Source organism: Erinaceus europaeus, chromosome 13, assembly GCF_950295315.1.
Source record: "Erinaceus europaeus chromosome 13, mEriEur2.1, whole genome shotgun sequence".
In the NCBI taxonomy this organism is placed as follows: domain Eukaryota; kingdom Metazoa; phylum Chordata; class Mammalia; order Eulipotyphla; family Erinaceidae; genus Erinaceus; species Erinaceus europaeus.
This window is the reverse complement of record NC_080174.1, coordinates 47,921,886-47,934,952: the sequence shown is the minus strand read 5'-3', so window position 1 is coordinate 47,934,952 and position 13,067 is coordinate 47,921,886. Positions and strand designations below refer to the sequence as shown.

The 13,067-nt window shown below is 42.5% G+C and overlaps 1 pseudogene; it reads left to right on the top strand.

Moving 5' to 3' along the window:
* Window positions 1-2,304: 2,304 nt before the first annotated feature.
* LOC132542370 (protein zyg-11 homolog A-like) lies at window positions 2,305-7,054 on the top strand (annotated as a pseudogene).
* The last annotated feature ends 6,013 nt before the right edge of the window (window positions 7,055-13,067 follow it).

Genomic DNA, 13,067 nt, shown 5'->3' with positions numbered 1-13,067 from the left:
ATCACACTCCCAGAGCTTAAACTATATTATAAAGCCATCATCATCAAAACAGCATGGTACTGGAACAAAAATAGGCACACAGACCAGTGGAACAGAATTGAAGCCCAGAAATAAATCCCAACACCTATGGGCATCTAATCTTTGATAAGGGGCCCAAAGGATTAAATGGAAAAAGGAGGCTCTCTTCAATAAATGGTGCTGGGAAAACTGGGTTGTAACATGCAGAAGAATGAAACTGAACCACCTTATCTCACCAGAAACAAAAATCAACTCCAAATAGATCAAAGACCTAGATGTCAGACCAGAAACAATCAAATACTTAGAGGAAAACATTGGTAAAACACTTTCACACCTACACCTCAAGGACATCTTTGATGAATCAAACCCAATTGCAAGGAAGACTAGAGCAGAAACAAACCAATGGGACTACATCAAATTGAAAAGCTTCTGCACATCCAAAGAAACTATTAAGTAAACAGAGAGACCCCTCACAGAATGGGAGAAGATCTTCACATGCCAGACATCAGACAAGAAACTAATTACCAAAATATATAAAGAGCTCAGCAAACTAGCACCAAAAAAGCAAATGACCCCATCCAAAAATGGGCAGAGGACATGAACAAAACATTCACTGCAGAGGAGATCCAAAAGGCTAACAAACATATGAGAAACTGCTCTAGGTCACTGATTGTCAGAGAAATGCAAATTAAGACAATACTAAGATACCACCTCACTCCTGTAAGAATGGCATACATCAAAAAGGACAGCAGCAACAAATGCTGGAGAGGATGTGGGGACAGAGGAACCCTTTTACATTGCTGGTGGGAATGCAAAATTGGTACAGCCTCTGTGGAGAGCAGTCTGGAAAACTCTCAGAAGGCTAGACATGGACCTTCCATATGATCCAGTAATTCCTCTCCTGGTTTATACCCCAAGGACTCCATAACACCCAACCAAAAAGAGGTGTGTACTCCTATGTTCATAGCAGCACAATTCATAATAGCTAAAACCTGGCATCAATCCAGGTGCCCAACAACAGATTAGTGGTTGAGAAAGCTGTAGTATATATACACAGTGGAATACTATGTAGCTATCAAGAACAATGAACCCACCTTCTCTGACCCATCTTGGACAGAGCTAGAAGGAATTATGTTAAGTGAGCTAAGTCATAAAGATAAAGATGAGTATGGGATGATCCTACTCATCAACAGAAGCTGACTAAGAAGATATGAAAGGGAAACTAAAAGCAGGACCTGATCAAATTGTAAGTAGGGCACCAAAGTAAAAACCCTGTGGTGAGGGGTAGACATGTAGCTTCCTGGGCCAGTGCGGGGTGGGAGTGGGTGGGAGGGATGGGTCACAGTCTTTTGATGGTGGGAATGGTGTTAATGTACACTCCTAGCAAAATTAGACATATAAATCAGTAGTTAATTAATATGAGGGGGAAAAATCAACTGTATGTCTCAAAGTTTTTCAAAACACAAACTGAATCTTTTTAATATATAGGCTGTGTATTTGATATGCGGACTCTCTCAAAAGCCTAGACCAAGTAGAATAGAAGCATCCAATAGCACAGCTATATAAAAGATACTGGATACTGTACAGCAAACCCTAACAAAATGACTTTTCAAAGTTAACCCAATTACCAAATAATGTGATGATAACATTAACCATCGGTTGTCTTTTTGAACCCTAAGACAGCAGAAACCTCACATCTCCACTATAGAGCCCCTACTTCCCCCAGTCCTGGAACCCTTGGATAGGGTCCACTTTTCCTAGTTCTAATCGTCTTCCGGCTTTCCAACACTCTTCAGAAAGGAAGGAATAATTAGGTCCATCTCACAGTTGAAGGTAAGTCCAGGCCTTTGGACTGACTATGTTCTATTGCACTTGTTCAAGTAACCACCCTCTGGACCTTTTCTGGGGCTCACTGATCTTAAAGCCCCCATTTGGTACCTGGAATATCATATCTTAAGAGTCTGGTAGGGAGTCTGGCGGTGGCGCAGTGGGCTAAGCGAACATGGCACAAAGCGCAAGGAACAGCGCAAGGATCCTGGTTCGAGACCCTGGCTCCCCACCTGCAGGGGAGTCACTTCACAGGCAGTGAAGCAGGTGTCTATCTTTCTCTCCCCCTCTGTCTTCCCCTCCTCTCTCCATTTCTCTCTGTCCTATCCAACAACGACGACACCAAGAATAACTACAACAATAACTACTACAACAAGGGCAATATAAGGGAATAAATAAATATTTGAAAAAATAAAATAAAAGAGTCTAGTAAAGGAGAGATCTGTCCACATTGGCCCCATGAACCAACCCATCATGAAGGGCAAGAGACAGAGAGGTGGTTTACCTGGCACGGGAACGAACACTGGTGACTGATGCACTGGAGGTGTGGCCCCCACCAGAGCCTCCTGAGGGTCCTGGCTCACAGAGAGGGTTCCGACAGTAGGATGTCCTATTGGGACCTCTTCGTCCTCCTGTGGGGATCAACATAAGGTCGCTTTTCAAGCCAGAGGAATATATCAGTACATCAATGGTACTGGTTACCAGTTACTTGGTCTCTTCTTATCACTTCTTCCTCCTACAGACTTATCATCTAGCTGCCATCTCTTTTTTAAAATTAGTATCTTTATTTATTTATTGGATAGAGACGGTCAGAATTCGAGAGGGAAGGGGGTGATAGAAAGGGAAAGAGAAAAAGAGACACCTGCAGTACTGCTTCACCGCCTGTAAAATTTCTCCCCTGCAGGAGGGACTGGGGGCTCGAACCTGGGTCCTTGCACATTCTAACATGTGTGTTCAACCAGGTGCACCACCACCTCTGGCCCCTCTAGCTGCTATCTCTCCCACTTCATTTCTTATCGTTCTCTGCTTCTACCTCCATGCTTTAAGCAAACTGGTATCTCTTTTTCTCCTTTTTCCTTTTTATAAAAAATATTTTATTAATTTATTTATTGATGAGAAAGATAGGAGAGAAAGAAAGAACCAGATATCACTGTGGTACATGTGCTGCAGGGGACTGAACTCAGGACCTCATGCTTGAGAGTCTAGTGCTTTAGCCACTGCACCACCTCCTGGACCACTCCTTTTCTCTTTTAAATGTATTTTATTTATCAAATACGAGGGAGAGAGAGCGAGAGAGAGAGAGAGAGAGAGAGAGATGGAAAAGAAACCTGACCATTTCTCTGGTACATGTGAATGCCACTTTGGGGACTGAACTCAGGACCTCATGCATGTAAGCCCAGTGCTTTAGCCACTGCACCATTTCCAGGCTGCTGACCTCTCTTCCAAAGTTAAGTTACACTTATTACTATTTCTACCTGGTATAGCCACTGTTTTTCCCTCTTTTTTTTTCTTCTTTCTGACTACCACTATTAAAGTGGCTGCCCCACCACTATTCCCCTCCCCACAGCAATTTGCTCTCAGACATTTAACTTCATTTGTTAACTGTGTGTGGAGGGGAGTGGGGGGAGGTGCTGAGGCCTTGCACATGTGCACCTCCAATGTTCCTGACTTACTTTTTTCACAATATATGTGTGTGTGGGGGGGAACGCATGCAGCATGAGAACTTCTGCTTGTGCTGTAGCATTCCCATATGGTGCTAAGGCTTGACCTCCAGTCCTGCACAAGGCAAGGTGCATGTCCCCTACCAGGTGAGCTATCTCTGTCTTTCCTACAGAATGGAAAGTCAGTGAAGTCAATAATCTTATCTTTTTCACTACTATGAATGAATCCAGCAAGGTGAATTTTACACATACTGAGAAACTCAGCTAACAATGTGAACCACAGGTAGTTTCTCTGGGTCTTGGTACTAAGCTCTGGTGTACAGAGTGACTTTTTGATACTACAAATTTCTGTAGAGGGGGTCCAGGTGGTGGCACACGTGGTTAAGCACATACATTACAGGCCACAAGGACCTAGGTTCAAGCCCTTGGTCCTCACCTGCAGGGGGAAAGCTTCACAAGTGAGGAAGCAGGGCTGCGAGTGTCTGTCTCTCTCTTTCTCTGTCTCCTCTATCTCCCCATCCCCTCTCAATTTCTGTCTGTCTCTATCAAATAATAAATAAGTAGGGGGCCAGAAGGTTTACCTGGTTAAACACACATAGCACAAAATGCAAGGATCCCAGTTCGAGGCCCTGGCCCCTCACCTGCAAAGGAGTCGCTTCACAAGCGGTGAAGCAGGTCTGCAGGTGTCTCTCTGTTTCTGTCTCTCTGTCTGGCTCCATCTTCCCCTCCCTTCAATTTTTCTCTGTCCTATCCAATCAAAAAATAAAAATGATAAATTGCCACCAGGAGCAGTGGATTCATAGTGTCATCACTAAGCCCCAGTGATAACCCTGGAGGCAAAAAACAAATAAATATCTTTAAAAGAAACAAATTTCTGGGCACGAGTAGACAGCATAATGGTTCTGTAAAGAGACTCTCATGCCTGAGGCTCCGAAGTCCCAGATTCAATCACCCACACCATCGTAAACCAGAGCTGAGCAGTGCTCTGGTAAAAAAATAAATAATAAATCTTTTTTTTTTTCTGTAGGCACAATCTTGATACATAATATTCTAGTTACCCATGAGACAGTTTTTCCCTCCAGGATGTAAACCTGCACAATGGCCACCCTGGTAACTCATGATCAGGACTCAGAATAAGGCCATACAGTGGGCTCTGAGAGAATGCTGTGATTGCGGGCCGCAAAGCTGCACCCACAACCTATTTTCCTAAGCTCAGCAGTCTAGTCCGAGCTCCCAGACCCCTCACTTACAAAAGCCCTACACAAAGGATTGGCTGAAAGGTGATGCACCTGGTTGAGGGCACTTTAGTATGTGCAAGGACCTGTGTTCAAGCCCTCAGCTCCCACCTGCAGGGAGAAGCTTCTTCCCAAGTGGTGAAGCATTGCTACAGGTGACTCCCTTTACCTCTCCTTCCCTATCTTCCCCCCTGGATTACCCTGTCTGTACCCGATACATACGTGTGTGTGTGTGTGTGTGTGTGTGTGTGTGTGTGTGTGTGTGTCCTACACAAAGGTCCTATGGTAACACCCCAGTCACAGTCAAAAGTACAGTCATATTCATACCTCTTCACAGCAGCTCTCCCAACTCACTCCTTTACCTTACTTAGCTGTAGTTCAGAAGCTTTTCCCACAAACCTCTAAGAACTCAATATCCCCTCTCAATCTCTGTCTCCATTCAATAAATAAATAAATAAATAAATAATGGGGCTAGGTGGTGGTGCACCTGGTTAAGAGCACACATTACAGTGAGCAAGGGCCCCGGTTCAAGCCCCTGATCCCCACCTGCAGTGGTGATGTAGTGTTGCAGGTGTGTCTCTGTCTCTCTCTTTCTTCACCTCCCCTCTCAATTTGTCTCTGTCCAATAATAAGTAAGTAAATAAATGAATAAATCTTTTTAAATTCTCCAAGAAGCTCTTGTCTCGGAGCTCAGACCCCAGCACCAAAGCTCTGCTCACACACTATCATACCTGGCTCGGAAAGTCCTACACAAGCACCATCGTGCCCAAGTTCTGCCCATGCCTGCGCCCCTCTCTCTCTTCAGAAACTCTGCACCCACTTCAAGTCCACAACCCAGAAGCCTCGCCTACACACAGCTGTCAACCCAGAAAACCCGCCCCTCTTCTCCCTACCTCACACCTATTTATTTTCATCTTTTGTTCCCCCTCGCTGTGGACAACATTACTGTGGAATTTCAAAGTGTGGGTACTGCAGTAAAAATCTGACTTTTAGTTCCTGACTCTGCCACCTATTTTGACATTGAACGGTTAATATCTTTAAGCTTTAGTTTTGTCATATAACAAAGTCCCTTCATAGTATTACAAAGAGCATGTTAGGTAATTGGAATGAAGAGCATGGACTGACTAAGCAGTGAGTGCATGGACTAAGCAGTGAGTGTAGTCATTACTGTTCGTAGCATCTGCCTTAGTTCATTGCCATTGTTGCCAGTTTATTTGTTAATCCAAACTGGTTCTTGCTCTGTTATAGGCAAGCTAACTGATAGAGCAGCAAGTATTTTCCAAGACAACCAAATGAAACTGAAACTGGTCAATATTCAGAAAGCTAAAATCTCTACTGCTGTATTCGTAAAAAGCCTTCTGCCATCATCAACTCACTGAACTGGAGGCTACTGAAGTGCACAATGACCTCTGCATCTCAGATATCCTAAGTGGGCTGTGCAGCAGTAGTTGGATCCAGCAAAACCTCCAGTGTCTCCTTTTGGATTCAGCAAGCACTCCTCAAGATTCAAGACTTCTCTTCATTGGTCAGCTCACTGGCCTTCGAGTTCTAAGTGTTTTCGATGTTCCTTTTTATAGCGAAGATTTGGCTACTGTTGCTCAGTTACCAAGACTAGAAAGCTTGGATATCTCCAGTATTTTGGTCACTAACATCTCTGCTCTCCTTACCTGTAAAGATCAACTCAAATCTTGCACAATGAACTCTCTGAAATGCCTGACCATGACTAAATCAAAGATTCTCCATGTAATGAGGGAACTTAAATGTCTGCTTCACCTTGATATTTCTGACCACGGGAAACTCAGATCAGAGCTTGCTTTTCATCTGCTGCAGTAGGAGGCTATTCTGCCGAATACCCTGTCCCCTGTGGATAGATATCTCGGGGGCCAGTGCCATCACTGATGAAGCTGTAGAACTGGTTATTCAGCAGCGGCCCAAGCTGCAGTTTGTGGGACTGCTGGCCACAAATGCTGGTTATTCTGATGTCTTTACTACTAAGGAAGGTTCGAGGGCTGGTTATTTTCCTTTCTGTTCAATGCAGCAGTGCTAAAACTCAGGGCTTTGTATATGTTTGCTACCACCACACAGCCTTGCTGGTCCAATTTTCTATACTTCATTCTCTTTTTGAGTGAGAGAAAGAGAGACAATAATACAGCACTGCTCCACCATCCACGGAGCGCCTCCATTATTGTCCATGGTGCTTTCATGTGGCACTGGGCCTTAAACCCAAGCTGGTTTCAGGCATGGTAAGGCCTATGTTTTAGGGGATGAGCTATCTTCTGAGAATTAAAAAGAAAAGGATCCATTACATATTATGAAAGAGACTGTTCCACATGGGAGAGTCCAGAGCTTCGCTCTGGTTTATGTGCCACCAGGATTGACCTGGGAACCTTAGGCATTACAAATCCAGCACTCCCCCAGGGGAGCTATTTTCCTGACCTGATGGTTTTTGCCTGAAAGAAGTATGTTCCATTTGTTCAGAAGAGAGTAGTAAGCTTTTGTTGTATATCAGAATTTGTACTAGGTATTAAAAAGCTATAAAGGCATGCAAGTTCCTGATCTTGACAGTACTCATTGTGTACCTACTGTGTGGTAAGTAGTGGAAATGCAACCTTAAGCAAGGTACAGCTTTGGCCTCCATGTCTCCCATTGTAACTGAATAGTGACACGTACAGACATATGCACAGTACTTCCTGTGTAGCAACTGTGTCAACATGTTGTTTTGTACTTAGTCATTCTTTTATATAGGTAAGGAGACCAAGCTTTGGGAGGGCAAATTACTCCCCTGTACTTGTACGAAAGTCTTTATAACACAAAACGCTTTTGTTTTTCACCTATTGACAGCTACATAAAATTATTAAAGCAATGAATCTATATGACTGATACCACTTAAAAAATATTTATTTATTTATTTATTTATTATTTATTTATTTATTTATTTTATTTTACCAGAGCACTGCTCAGCTCTGGCTTATGGTGGTGCGGGGGATTGAACCTGGGACTTTGGAGTCTCAGGCATGAGAGTCTCTTTGCAAAACCATTATATACTAACTATCCCGCCACCCCTGACACTTCTTTTTGGTGATTGACAAACAGCAGTTTTTAAAAGAGCCCAGGAAATAGCTTACCTGGTAGAGCACACACTAATTACCATGGATAAGGACCCAGGTTTTGAGCCATGAATGATAGGGTTTTTGCTCTGGTATTTTAAAAAATATTTATTTATTCCCTTTTGTTGCTCTTGTTGTTTTATTGTTGTAGTTATTGTTGTTGGCTAGGACAGAGAAATGGAGAGAGGAGGGAAGACAGAGGGGGAGAAAAAGATAGACACCTGCAGACCTGCTTCACAGTGGGGAACCGGTGGCTGGAACCAGGATCCTTATGCTGGTCCTTGTGCTTTGTGCCACCTGCTCTTAACCAGCTGTGCTACCACCCGACTCCCTGCTGTGGTATTCTTGTTAGATGGCTGTCTTCTTCTCTATCTGAAATTAAAAAAAAAAAAAAAAAGAGCCAGTGAAAATGAAAGTATGCTTCACTGCACTGGAATGACTTTTTCAGATAGAGACAGAGGGCACCCAAGCTTCTCCTTAGTGCTGTAAGTACTCCTGTGTCATGTATCCAGGGCTTGACCTGGGTCATACACACGATAAAGCAGTCGCCCTCCCAGGTGAGCTGGCTATACCGAAGTCCTACTCCATCCTTGTTGCTTTCTTATATGGTACTGGAGTTCAGACTCCCGGGATATGCACATGCCAGGCATGAGCTCTGTTAGCCCTTAACCCCCCCTTTTAAAAATATTTGTCATATGTAGTTTTTCTTTCTTAAAAATTATACTTATTATTGGATAACTACAGAGAAAAATTGAGAGGGGATGTTAAGATAGAGAGGGAAAGACAGAGAGAAACCTGCCGCCCTGCTTCACACTTGTAGAGCTTCCCCCTGTAGGTGGGGACCAGGGCCTTGAACCTGGCCCTCGTGCACTATGATGTATCCACTTAACCAGGTGCATCACCCCCTGTAATTTTTCCTGTACTGAGTGAGAGATTAAAGTTGATTTGCGGAAGCACTGGTTGCATTCACATTTTATTTTGATTTGAAAATAGCAACTGTGGAACTTGCTAGAACATAGCTCATCCATAGAACACACAACTTACCATGGAGAAAGACCCTTGGCAGCATGTGGGTGGGAACACTATGCATGGTGCTGATGGAGGCTTCGTGAATGGAGGACCATTGCTGTAGTGTCACTCTTTTTCTATCACTCTTTTTCCCTTTTCTGTGTCTACCTCAAATTTAAGAGGAAAAGAACAAGTCTACTAAGAGCATAGAGTTGCACATGTGCAAGGCCCCAGCAGTCCAAAAAACAAGCACAAAAAACAGCAATTGTATGAAAAGTTCTATTAATCATTTTGGTGTCTCTAGGAAAAGGTGGGAGCCATCAGGTAGATTAGTGATTGCAATGTTCAGATTGAGTAAGAGACTTGTTTTCTGGGACTTGTACAGGAAGATCTATTTGTGATAAGGAGCTTTTTCTCTCCAACTTTTTAAACTTTCAGACTAGCTACATAGGATAGTCCTCTGACTTTTCCATGTGCACTGTCCAGCTTCAAGCCTGACCCCACTCTATCTGTATCTGAAAAAGTCAACCAGGAGTGGTGCCGTCCTGGTAAGCTCAATTCTTCAGGCAGTCAAAGGTTTGCTTCCTTGTTTTTCTTTCTTTCTATGCCACGTATAAATGAGATCATACGGTTTTTGTTCTCCTTCTGAGTTCTTGCACTTAGTAAAGTTCCCTCCAGCTTCATTTTTGTTGTAGCAAAGGGCAAGATTTCATCCTTTCTCATATTTGAATATACCTACAGAAATACTTCTGCAAAAGACTTTCATGCCTGAGGCTCTGAGGGCCCAGGTTCAATCCCCAGCACCACCATAAACCAGAGCTGAGCAGAAAGACCCAGAGGTCTTTCTGGGTCTTCCTCTGTATCTCATTCTCAAAATAAAATATTAAACATATATTGTAACGAACAGTGTAATGAATTATTTACAGGGGAATAGTTCTACACTGCACCCATTTGCATTGTGTCTACCCTCCAAATAGAATCACTATATTAATAGTTCTTGCAGAGTCCTAGAGACCATTTGACTGTTTTTTCCCAAGTTCATGTTGCAGTTTCCAATATCCCAAGTATGAACAAAACCATCTGGTAGTTTTCTTTCTTATCCTTACTTCATTCCTAGTTCCATCCATCATTTTTGTTCCAAAGGATACTATCTTTATACATTTTTTAAAATATATTTATTTACTCCCTTTATTTCCCCATTGTTGTTTTATTGTTCTAGGATAGGACAGAGAGAAATGGAGAGAGGAGGGGAAGACCAAAAGGGGAAGGGAAAGATAAGACACCTATAGACCTGCTTCACCGCCTTTGAAGCGACAGCCCTACAGGTGGTGAGCTGGGGGCTCGAACCAGGATCCTTATGCTGGTCCTTGCGCTTTGTGGCACGTGCGCTTAACCCACTGTGTGACCACCCAAGTCCCATAATTGTTTTTTATATTACAGTATTACATGTCAACAGGGGTTTAAATCCATACCATTCCCACCACCAGAATTCTGAATCTTCAGTCTCCCCACTGCAGTCCCCCACAGTTCCCCTAAGGTTGTAGACATGGGCCAACAGTCATCTTTACAACTATCTGCCAAAGGACAAAGGACACTATCTTTTTTTTTTTTTTTTTTACCAGAGCACTGCTCAGCTCTGGCTTATGGTGGTATGGGGGATTGAACCTGGGACTTGAGAGCCTCAGGCATCAAAGTCTCTTTGCATAACCATTATGCTATACCCCCACCCACAGGACACTATTTTTAATTGCAGAATAATATTCCCTGACTTTATCCCGTTATCTGATCATGGGCATTTAGGTTGCTTCCACTCCTTACTGATTTCATCAATTTAGGAACATTTGACCTCTAATGATCCATCACTAAAACTGAGAGGCTGAGGTAGAATTCATTCACTTCTTAGACTCACAATGAATGAAAGCAATGCTATAAAGCACTTAGAACAATTTATTGTTTCAAGCACTGCAGATGATGGGTGAAACATTGTTTTACAGGTTGCTGGTGAAGCCAATATGTGTCAGATTTCAGAAGCACTGAGCCAATACAGGAATAGGTTATGTTTTATGAAGGAAGCCCTCTACAGGCTTTTGATAGCAACATTTTCAGTGCAAGTATCTATATCTGCCATTTTAAAGGTAACTGCATCCCAGAAACATAGTTATAACTTCTTCTTACTTGGATCAATTACAGTTGTTCACCAAACATATTGACTATAGCTTTTTTTTTGTCTTCATCTATCCTGCTTGCTCTTTTTTTTCTTCTCTCAGTCTCTCTTTTTAAATTTATTTTCCCTTTTGTTGCCCTTGCTGTTTTATTGTTGTAGTTATTATAATTGTTTTTATTGAAGTCATCATTGTTAGATAGGACAGAGAAATGGAGAGAGGAGGGGGAGACAGGGAGAGAAAGATACCTGCAGACCTGCTTCACTGCCTGAGAAGCGACTCCCCTGCAGGTGGGGCACCCGTGGATTGAACCAGCATCCTTAGGCTGTTCCTTGCACTTCCTGCCATATATGTTTAACCTGCTGCACTACTGCCCAACTCCCTCAATCTGGGAATGGTGGAATCATATAGGCATGGAGCTCCAGTGTCTGATAGAGAAGGGGTAATGTTAAGTTTCAGATTTAGGTGGTGGCACACCTGGAAAGGGTACACATGAGACCTTGGACAAAGATACAGGCTCAAGGCCCTGTCTCCACCTGTGGGGTGGGGTGCAGGGTGGAGGGGAAGCTTTTCCATTGGTGAAGCCATGTTACAGATGTGTCTCTTTCTTTCTCTTTGTCTTCCCCTACTCCTTCTCAAAATGGAATAAAAAAAAGACAGCCAGGAACAGTGTATTCATCATGCAGACGCTGAGCCCCAGCAATAATCCTGGTGGCAATTAAAAAATATTTTAAAATGTTAGTTGAACTGCAAGTTTTCTTTTTTTTTAATTTCTTTATTGGGTAATTAATGTTTTACATTCAACAGTAAATACATTAGTCTGTACATGCATAACGTTTCCCAGTTTTCCTTATATAACTATACAACCCCCACTAGGTCCTCTGTCATCCTTCTTGGATCTGAATATTCCCCACCCACCCACCTCAGAATCTTTTACTTTGGTGCATTAAGCCAATTCCAGTTCAGGTTCTACTTGTGTTTTCTTTTCTGATCTTGTTTTTCAACTTGTGTCTGAGAGTGAGATCATCTCATATTCATCCTTCTGTTTCTGACTTATTTCACTTAACATGAATTTTTCAAGGTCCATCCAAGATCGGCTGAAAACGGTGAAGTCACCATTTTTTTATAGCTGAGTAATATATATCACAACTTACTAAGCCACTTATCTTGTTGGACACCTGGGTTGCTTCCAGGTTTTGGCTATTACAAATTGTGCTCCCAAGAACATATGTTTACACAGATTTTTTTGGATGGGTGTTGGGTTTCTTAGGATAACTGCAAGTTTTCTTGTTTTGAGCAAACGAATCTATTTGGGACCAATCGTAAGTCATCTGTACTTTTGCCCAAGAAGAGATCATTGGATAATTGCACTATTTGGCTTAAAACAGGACTTAGTTGAGAAGCAGGAATTCACTGTGCCTTATTTATTTATTTATTTATTTATTTATTTATACCAGAGCACTGCTTAGCTCTGCCTTATGGTGGTGCATGGAGATTGAACCTAGGACTTGAGAAAGGAATTGACTTGCTTAAAGCCAGTCATGGTAATGGCTACATTTGAGTAGGAAGGTATCGCTGATCACCTTAGGAAGTAAATGAATAGCTGTAAATCAATTGCTTTCTCTGCTATTTTTTGTCAGTCTACATAAAAATCTGACAGTGTCGAGAATATTAATGTTGTCATATGCTACACTGTCAATCTGTCATATGCTACACTGTCAATCTGTCATATGCTACACTTTCAATCTGTCTTCAGCTTGTGGCTGTAGGAATGAGGATTCATCCATTTGATTTGTCAGTGCAATTCACAGCCAGTGCTTGCGTTCTCAATCTAACACGCCTGGGACTGGCCAGGGGGATGCCTGTCTGTCTGTTGTCAGAAGTCACCTGTCTACTTTTTAAGGCTCTGAAAACTTTCCCCCATTACCAGCAGGTAATTTGAGCTGAGTATTTGATTGTATTTTTTTAAAAATTGAAAGCACCAAGTATTGTCAAGGGCATTGAATAGCTGAGTCTCATAAACTGATGCTAAGAATGGAAAATCTCTGC